Raw genomic sequence first — 9,067 nt, forward strand, 5'->3', positions numbered from 1 at the left:
ATTTACTGTTTTATTTTCATATTTTGAAGCCAATAAATTTTTTCATTACTCAATTTTTTGCAAACATTTAAAAATGTCACAAGCTCTGGCTCCTATGTCTTACTGTTCTTACTGGATGAAATATCCTTGGTGCAGACCTGTTTGCGTGTCTGATTGTAGGCTTATGTTTATGCAGAAAAATATTAAGTAGAAAGTTAAACAGGATAAATAATGATAAAACAAAACATAGGCATTTGGTTATAATTTATATATTATGGTCTGCTTTAATGCAAGCTTATATAGCTATGGACCAGATCTATTTTAAAGTTCAGAACTTTGGGGGTGTTTAAAAATTTTAAAGAGCATGTTTGCTATATATTCTATAATACTCATAAAGTGGTCTTGAGCAGTATCATTAACTGAACACATTAGCATTTCTGTCATGAAAGTTATGAATATTTAACAAATGAGACTCAGTAAATAAAAAGCTTCAAAATAGTATAAAGTTTTATTTCTATGTCTATTCATGTCAGATGAAGTTTTGCTGCCAAAATGACTTGCGAAACAGTTTAAAGTTTTACAATTTTGGGGGGCTGGGGATTTAGCTCAGTAGCTTAAATGCCTGCCTGGCAAGCCCAAGGTTGTGAGTTCAGTCCCTGGTACTCACCCTCAAAAAAAAAAAAAAAAAAAAAATACAACTACAATACAGTCGAGGAATTATAGAGCCATGTGTATTATTTGTTTCTTTATTTTAGTTTTTTAAAAAGGTTCAAAACTTATACAGAAATTATGAAAAGAAATATGAGATTAACACCAGTATTAACATTAGCATGTGAAGATACTTTTACTTAATGTGAGGTAAATAGGAAAGGTGTTATCATCTCTATGTTATGGGTGGCAAAATGGGCCTATGGAGTAAATTCATGGCTTTTTTTTTTTTTTTTGTCTTTTTCATTTTTATCGATACCGGGGATCGAACTCACGACCGCCTGCTTGCAAGGCAGGTGCTTATGCCGCTGAGCTAAATCCCCAGCCCCCGGCTTTTTCTAAATGATTGAATAAATCAACTGACAAAATTTGAATGAAGTCAAATACCACGACTGCACCCAGGGATGTTGCTCTTTCTTTCATGACTTGAGGAGGTCAGAGGCATCATGAATGGTTTAACCCATTCATGTATTAGGGAATAATGGATTAACAGATGTTCCAGGGTGTCGATGTCCGCTCCCGGCCGGCAGGAAAGACACACGACAAGGTCTGGCGGTGGTCAGGCTTTTCTTTATTCTCTCCTTACACAGTCTGCCCCGAAGCCTCTACCGGTCCGCTCCCCGCGGCTCCTTTTGTGCTTCAGTCTCTCTCTCTCTCGGGGGTGGAGGCACTGGCTATATATAGGATTAATAGCTAGGCAGACTACCCTGTGAGGCGGGAACTTAGTGGGGTGATAAGAAACAGGTGCCACACAGGCGGGCTCGATGAGAGGGGTAATCTAGCCCAGGCTTTTGTACTTTCCCACAGGCCTCGCAATCACCGCGTCTGATGACTTGACAGTGCCACGGCTCCCAACATCTCCCCCTATTTTATTTTAAATGATGGCTACGCGCATCGCAGCCCGTCCTGGATAGAGTGCAGAGGCCTATGCCCCGAACTGAGGCCCACCGTAGGCCCTTAGCGTAGACCCTGGTCGGCCGTCCCAGGGTCCACCAAGGCCCTGAGGCCCTCGTCCTTTTTTCTAGGGCCAGGAATGAACCGGACGGAACCTGGTTGCACATAGGCATGCACTCATTTCTCTCCACGAATCCCCTCGGAGAGAAACTTATCTAACAATCCAGCGGCTTTCGAGCGGAACGGGGTAGGGCCTGGCTTAGGTTGAGTCGTGCTGGGGAGGCACGCTCTTACCCGTCATTGACTCACCCACCCTGCTACATGTTGTTGTCTAGGGAGGAGAATGTGGGAAGCCTGTCACTTTTAAACGCGGTCGTAGGCCATGCGAGCGAGCCATGCGTATACAAGGGTAGCACATAGGGGAGCAAGCCGTTCCAGGCCCCCAAAAAGGGATTGTCCTGCAGTTCTTTTAGGGCTCATCTTGTTGTTGGGTCTGCGGTTGGCCTCTGGTGGAACAGGCCTGATCTTCAGTCGAGGGACTTGTCGCGTCAACCTCTCTGGGACCCACATTGGTTCTCGTCCCGATTCCTGCGGAAAGACACAAACCGCGCCTCGACTTCCTCTTTTGTATCTCTGCCCTCCTTGACGGACCCTTCTCGGGAGCTTCCTCACTGTGCCTGTTCAAACACCTCGCGTACTTCTACAAGTTCTTGAGAGCTCCCCCCGTAACTACCCTCACTCTTTAGGCACGTGTGTATCATTTCCCACAATGGACGAGCAGAGACTGAAGCTCTACCCTCCCGCTCTGCTAGGGAAAGGTCTCTGCCCAACTTTTCCCAGGAGGGCAGGTTTACATGCCCTGTAGGCAGAAACCAGGGAGCAAAGCTGTCAATCTCTGCAAGGAAATTTTCTAAAGTCTTACGCCCCACCTTGAGGTCCTTGGACTTTAGGAGTCTCCGAAGGACCAACACCAAGGCTGTGTATCTTTACTTGGCATGTTTCCCATTTTTAATATATCTTCTGTTATTTTTACTTCTATGTTTATGTTTTACACTCTTTTATTACCTTAAGTTCTGGTGTTATGTTTCATACTCACCGCGTGAGGCCCAAGAAACCCGCCACTTACGCGTGAGGTTGAGAGGAGTCTACAAACCCTGTAGGTGTGCGCCACCCAGGGCCCAGGCTTATCCTCTACTCACCTGTCCTGCAGCTGCAGCACTGTGTAGGAGAATGCAGTCCACCGCCGCGTCTCGGGGTTGATCAATCCCCGTGCGGGCCACCAAATGTCGATGTCCGCTCCCGGCCGGCAGGAAAGACACACGACAAGGTCTGGCGGTGGTCAGGCTTTTCTTTATTCTCTCCTTATACAGTCTGCCCCGAAGCCTCTACCGGTCCGCTCCCCGCGGCTCCTTTTGTGCTTCTGTCTCTCTCTCTCTCGGGGGTGGAGGCACTGGCTATATATAGGATTAATAGCTAGGCAGACTACCCTGTGAGGCGGGAACTTAGTGGGGTGATAAGAAACAGGTGCCACACAGGCGGGCTCGATGAGAGGGGTAATCTAGCCCAGGCTTTTGTACTTTCCCACAGGCCTCGCAATCACCGCGTCTGATGACTTGACAGTGCCACGGCTCCCAACACCAGGGAGTGCTTTTATTATAGAAATCAGCTTTCTCTGGCTAGCTGGCCACATGATGCCCTTTACCATGTTATGATGCTTCCAGGAAGCCATTGCTTTGTGCTAAGTAGTTACCTGTGCCAAGCTCTGGACATCTCAGACTGCAGAGTCATAGGTCAAATGAACTTCTATGCACAAATTATACAGCACAGGGATTTTTTTTACAGCAACAGGAAAAGGACTAAGGTGGCTCATGATGGCAGCTATTACTCTATACAAGCAAGGATTTCAGCTCCTCTCCATGTAATAGTGTTGTGTGCAGTTCCATTAGCTTTGTATGCACTTTGATACTAGTTGTGCAGTTTTTCTAAAGAAAAGCTCTAACATTTATAACTCAAAATAGACATATGGAATATTTTCGGATATGAACTAAATTTGGTCTATCTGGTGCTTGCAAAGCTCCCTTTGCTCGTAGCTGCTTTCCTCTCTTTGCTGTAAAGAACCGAAGCTAGCTTTCTGCTGTATCTCCTCCCAGCTCTTAAAATTTCTTGCTCTGTTTTGCTGGCACCACACACGCCAGGACCCATGGTGCATTTTATTGCTGCAGCTGTTCACTTGCCTATTTTTGTCAGCACAGAGGTTAGTCTCAGAGCTGAAGGCTTAAAATAATTCACCTGGTGGAGTTGTCTTGGACAACTGGAACCTGAGTTATTTTTAAAATACCTGAGAACACTGTAAATCCTATTTTATCACTTGTAGTATCTGCAGAAAGTCAACATAAAAATGCAGATTTCTTGTGTATAGGCACATATTCATTCCTGTATTTGTACATCCAACAAGCACTTATCAAAACTCTGGTATACTGTGAGCTGAGAAGGTCACGTGAAGATCACCAGACAGCTGTCTTTTTGAAAATACTGTGGAAAGTCATGCTTTTCAGCACTGGCATGGCAAAGTCATCAATTAACTAAGCATTTACAAATTTCCGGTGTACTACATCAAAGCAATATTCAATTTTATTACAGCTATACATAAGAGACCTGGCAGGACAGTGAAGTGTTGTGGTTAGAAGCGTCAAGATTAGTTGATGTACAGCCTGAGTTCAACATCTGGCAAGCAATTTACAAGGCTGGCTCTTCAGGATGTTATATTTGTGGGTGCTTTCAAAATTCTCTAGACTTTAGGTTCCGGTGTCTGTGAAATGAGACTGGGAGTGTTTGCTTCTTGCGGGAGTCATGGGACCATTGATGATACAAATAATCCATAGGTCTCTTCTTCTTCAATTGCTCTTTCATTTCTTCTCTGTCTCTTGATGAATGATTCTGTGGCATTTCATTGTTATTAGCAATAATAACAGTATTATTCTGGGGCACTTAAAAAGTCCCAGTCCAGTTTAAACTGAGGAATTTGTATAATTAACCAAAAGAGTGGGGGACCTTTGAAGTAAATGTATACATGGCAGGTGATCTGTATCCAGAATGAACAAAAACATATACAAATAAGTGTGAAAAAGACAACAACCCAACAGGAAAATGGGCAAAAACAAACAAAACTTGAATATTCATACAAGAAGAGATGTTGAAGTGGGTAATCCGTGAAAGTACATCAATTTGCTAACAGAAAAGTATAAAGTAAAACTACAGTGAGATATTACTCCATTACGGAGGGGAAGAAAAAAATGTTTCTCTTTATCCGTTTAGGTTTAATGATTGAAGCTTGTGAATTATACTGGGAAAAAAAAAAAAAACATAGTAGAGGAAAGAGTTTATTTAAATACACACATACAAACTTCACAGAAAAGAAATCAAAACAATGATTTTATTAAGATTTGATGTCTTACATGTCATTTTAACAATAGGCAATGGATTATGGGGAAGGAAAGGGGGTGTAGGAGGCATACATTGTGGGAAAACAAACATAGGAAGGGTAAATTAAAGGGTAAGAAGATTTGTTTCTGTAGGCTCATTTTTAGTGCCACTTCTCTTCTGTCATGACAGTGGCATGCTTTCTTTTAGTATGGGAGAAGGAAATAGGAGTAAAGACAAAAGGAGCGGTATGCCTCGCTTTAGGCATGAAGAGGGAATTCAGAGACCCCTGCGTCTGCTGTTTCTCAGGTGCTTTCTGCCAAAATAATGTGAGTATCAAATGATATAATTTAGGGTGGTCTATTGGGATCCTATTTGGTAGCTACCAGACTATCTAAAATAAAAAGTCACAAAACACTATGAATTGAAGGAAACAATGGGAACTTCCAATCAAGGCTAATGGGAATATATATTGTAGTCCCAAATATTGTATATAGTCATCCAACTATTGTAATCCTTTTTCCAGTTTTCCTCACAATCCAAAAAGTTATATTTGTAAACTCATTTAGATGATATTGGAATCCCAGCAAATTAATTCCAATCTACCACCTCCAATGCATCTCATAGCAAGAATAAAGACACCAACACAAATTCCAAGTTAAGGGCAGCAAAGGGGCCCTAAATGCAATCCCTGTAAGAATGTGCAGACAAAAGCCCTGATCCTAGGCCTCTCCCAGAATTTATTATTTTGTGGAGAAGGAGGTGGCTCAAGGATGAGTGGCAGTGAGGATGGAGAGAGTTACCTTGAGCTGATTAGCCAGGTAGGGAAAAAGCATCTCTGCAAAATGCAGAGATAAAGATACACAGAAGGATCAATTTGCATAATTCAATTAAGGTGGCAACTGAATTGTTTCAGGAGGCTGTTGCTTTGGTTTCTGATATGTAAATTTTGTGCCCTGGGGAGTCATAGCCTCTTTATCTTGAAGCTCATACAGTTGACATTTCTGGAGCTGAATGGCTCTACCATCCTGATATTCTTATATATTTTAGAGAGAACACTACGCAAGAAAACAGGAGACTGTCTGATGGCTTTAGAGATTACATACCAGTACCTCAGCTGGCCTTATTTGCAATGGTTAGAGCCAATTGAAGAAAAAAGAAAATACCATAGCCAGCTCTGTACTTATCAGTATAAGGAGATAAGTCTCCATATAATTAAAGTTGCAGCAATTTTTCTGCATTCAAGGGGAGTCACTTAAATTGTCTCCCACGTAAATTGATTTTCCCAAGTGCATGGAAAATTCACGTCAATATCAACTGAAATTAGACATACACATGCCACAGCCCAGAAAATTTATTTATAGGCATATAAACAACAGAAATGCATGCATATGCTCATGAACCAAAAGTTTTGGAATGTTTAGAGAAGTAGTCTCCATAACAACCTCTGTTGGGGCTCAGTATACATAAAAGTATGGTGGTCTGGCATGCTGAACATTTTGAACTGAAGGAAACTGAAAGGCTTTAGAAGCAGCCTCAGAACCAAATTCTTCCCAACCTTCTATGTCTTCCCCCAGGCACAGGGTAGAAATTTCATTTTGACGTTAAGTCATCTGAAGTTCCTCCAAAAGGGACAAAATTCACTTAGATCCCCTTATTGAAATTACCATCAAGATAAGAGCAGACTCCTGTCACAGGAAGGAGGACAGGAATATCAACATACCTAGAAAGACATTGGCACAAACTACTGTTTGTTCTTTGATCCTGTTCAGTTTTCCAAGACAATGGTTTACAAATCTTTGTCTACTCTTTGACCTATTCAACTTCCTTAAAAATCACTTCATCCTTCCAGTTGCCGACATTCTCTCATCTTTCTCTCTTCTGACAAGAGCCTGTGTGCTTCTGAACCTTGTGCAGTTATTGGTACTTACATTCTTGTCACACCCTATGCACATGTATACATCTTTTCTCCTCTTAGTCCGTCTATTGTGGGTTTCATTCAGTAGATGATCAAATGTTGAAACTTCAGAAGGAGACAGGATCTATTCCCTTCACCTGGACAATTCAAGCTATAAACTCTTCTATACCAATACCATCAAATAATATTATAACCATGCAAATCATTGTTTCTCAGTATAAGGCAGAAATGTGAATAAATGTCATAAGAAAAATATTGAATGAAAGAAACCCACTTCAAAAGACTAGATAGTCTTTTCTTCCTATTACACAAAGTACAGAAACAGAAAATACTAATCTATCATGTGAAAGTTTATGTTTGGGGAGATAATGATTGGATGGCTCTTGTTTCTTAATTAACACGCTGGTGTGCTCCATTATGAAAACTTTTTACAGTACACATTTATGATCTGCACACCTTCCCATACGTTATGTTTCAATAAGATTCTCTTATTTTCCACTGGGAAGCTGATCTGTAGGATTCTTTCATTTTCCCCGAAGCTAGCTTTTCCATCTCCCCCTATATCACCTACTCATTCATTTTAATTTCCATTATTGTGACCGCACCCCTCAGTTTTGGGATTCTATGATACAGAAAACAAAGGAGACCTATGCTTCTGCAAAATCTCTCTGTGTTTCCCTTCTTCCATACTGCTCTGCTCACCCATGCATACTTCTTTCTGTGTCTCTGATACCGGGCCCCTAAAGGCTACTTCAACAACACCTGCAGTAAAAGGCCTTCTGCAAGTGTGTTCTAAAAATTAAATTATTTCTTTTCAGTACCTTCTGTGCAAGTGTTCACCTAAGAAGGACATTCAGGAACCACTGTCTTTTGTGATAAAAAAATATATAACAATGCTGTGTAATACATAGGATATTAAAAGTTAAAGTAAAGGAATATCTAATATCTTTATGCTAGCTGGATCTCTTAGTTCTTTAAGATTTAAGTGAGATTGATTTTAAGACCTGAGTCATCAGATTTTTGGAAGTCTAGATTTCTTCTTGGATGTTTTCTGTCAGCTTGTTACATGGGAATGGGAATTTTTTATTTTCTACCTTGGAGTTGACACAAGTGTGTAATTTTTTCCTTGATTTTCCCCTCCAAAGAAACTATAAATAACTCATATTAATTTTTTTCAGAATCATAGGAAGGGTTATATTCAATACCAGAAAGCCATAACAAGCATATCCTAATAATATTATACTTAATTTTGTGATTTATTTTTTGCTACTACCATCATTATGTGATCCTGTAGCTTAACATTTTGGGGGTTCTGCTTGTCTACTGAGAATTTTATTGTTTCTTTATGGTTCTGGTTTCTAACAACCCATGTGCCCACAGATTTGCATAACTCCTACCTTAGTAATATTACTTTTCCCAAACAAAAATATTGTCTTCTTTAAGTAGAGTCCCAGGTTTCACTGTTTGTATTGTTGACATTCATTACCTAGGACAGTAGCCAAATCCAACTTAGAGTCTATTTCCTTGATCCCTGCTTATCTTCATTTTCCAAAAGCATTAACTTCACAAGACAGGCACACAGGGAAACAGAGAAGCCGCTTTGATTGAATAATACCTGGCCCACAATTTCTCAATGGTTATTGTAAAACCACTACAGAATTGAGAACCGAAGTCTCAAAAAATTATCCAAGCGTGTGAGGCAAAATCTCTGATGTGGCTTTTCATGTCTGCTGAGGAGTACATTTACATTTTTGCATTTCAACTTGCCTCTTCCTGAAAGGGCTTCTCAGATACCTTTCTTTTCCTAAAATAATTTTTGCTCATACTTTGGATTTTTTTCCATCATGAGAAGCTCTTTAAAATTAGCTACAGAAATTAATCCCTGTCTACTATGATACCTCTGGCACTTTATATCTTTAACAAAGCAATATTTCAAAGTAGTATAATTTAGTTTGTGTGACTCCTACTAAATTATGTATAAATTCTTTGAAAACTGTTGGAGTTTGTACTGAAATCATGTGTATGACTGTCTTTATTTCCCCTTCCTTCCTCTCTTCCTTTTTTCTTCTTTCCTTCATTGTACCCTTCTTTCACTCTTTCCCTTTCCTTCCTTCCTTCCTTCTTTCCTTCCTTCCTTCCTTCCACCAG

General features: G+C 40.6%; 1 long non-coding RNA gene across 1 annotated transcript; it reads right to left on the reverse strand.

Moving 5' to 3' along the window:
- Nucleotides 1-1,237: 1,237 nt before the first annotated feature.
- LOC134477846 (uncharacterized) lies at nucleotides 1,238-3,299 on the reverse strand. The gene is made up of 2 exons (XR_010050087.1): nucleotides 2,781-3,299; nucleotides 1,238-2,169 (listed from the first exon to the last, which is right to left on the reverse strand). It is a non-coding gene; the product is annotated as an uncharacterized LOC134477846 (long non-coding RNA).
- Between the last annotated feature and the right edge of the window lie 5,768 nt (nucleotides 3,300-9,067).

Source organism: Cavia porcellus, unplaced genomic scaffold, assembly GCF_034190915.1.
Source record: "Cavia porcellus strain 051 isolate PalLab524CR breed Dunkin Hartley unplaced genomic scaffold, mCavPor4.1 scaffold_10, whole genome shotgun sequence".
NCBI classification, from domain to species: Eukaryota; Metazoa; Chordata; class Mammalia; order Rodentia; family Caviidae; genus Cavia; species Cavia porcellus.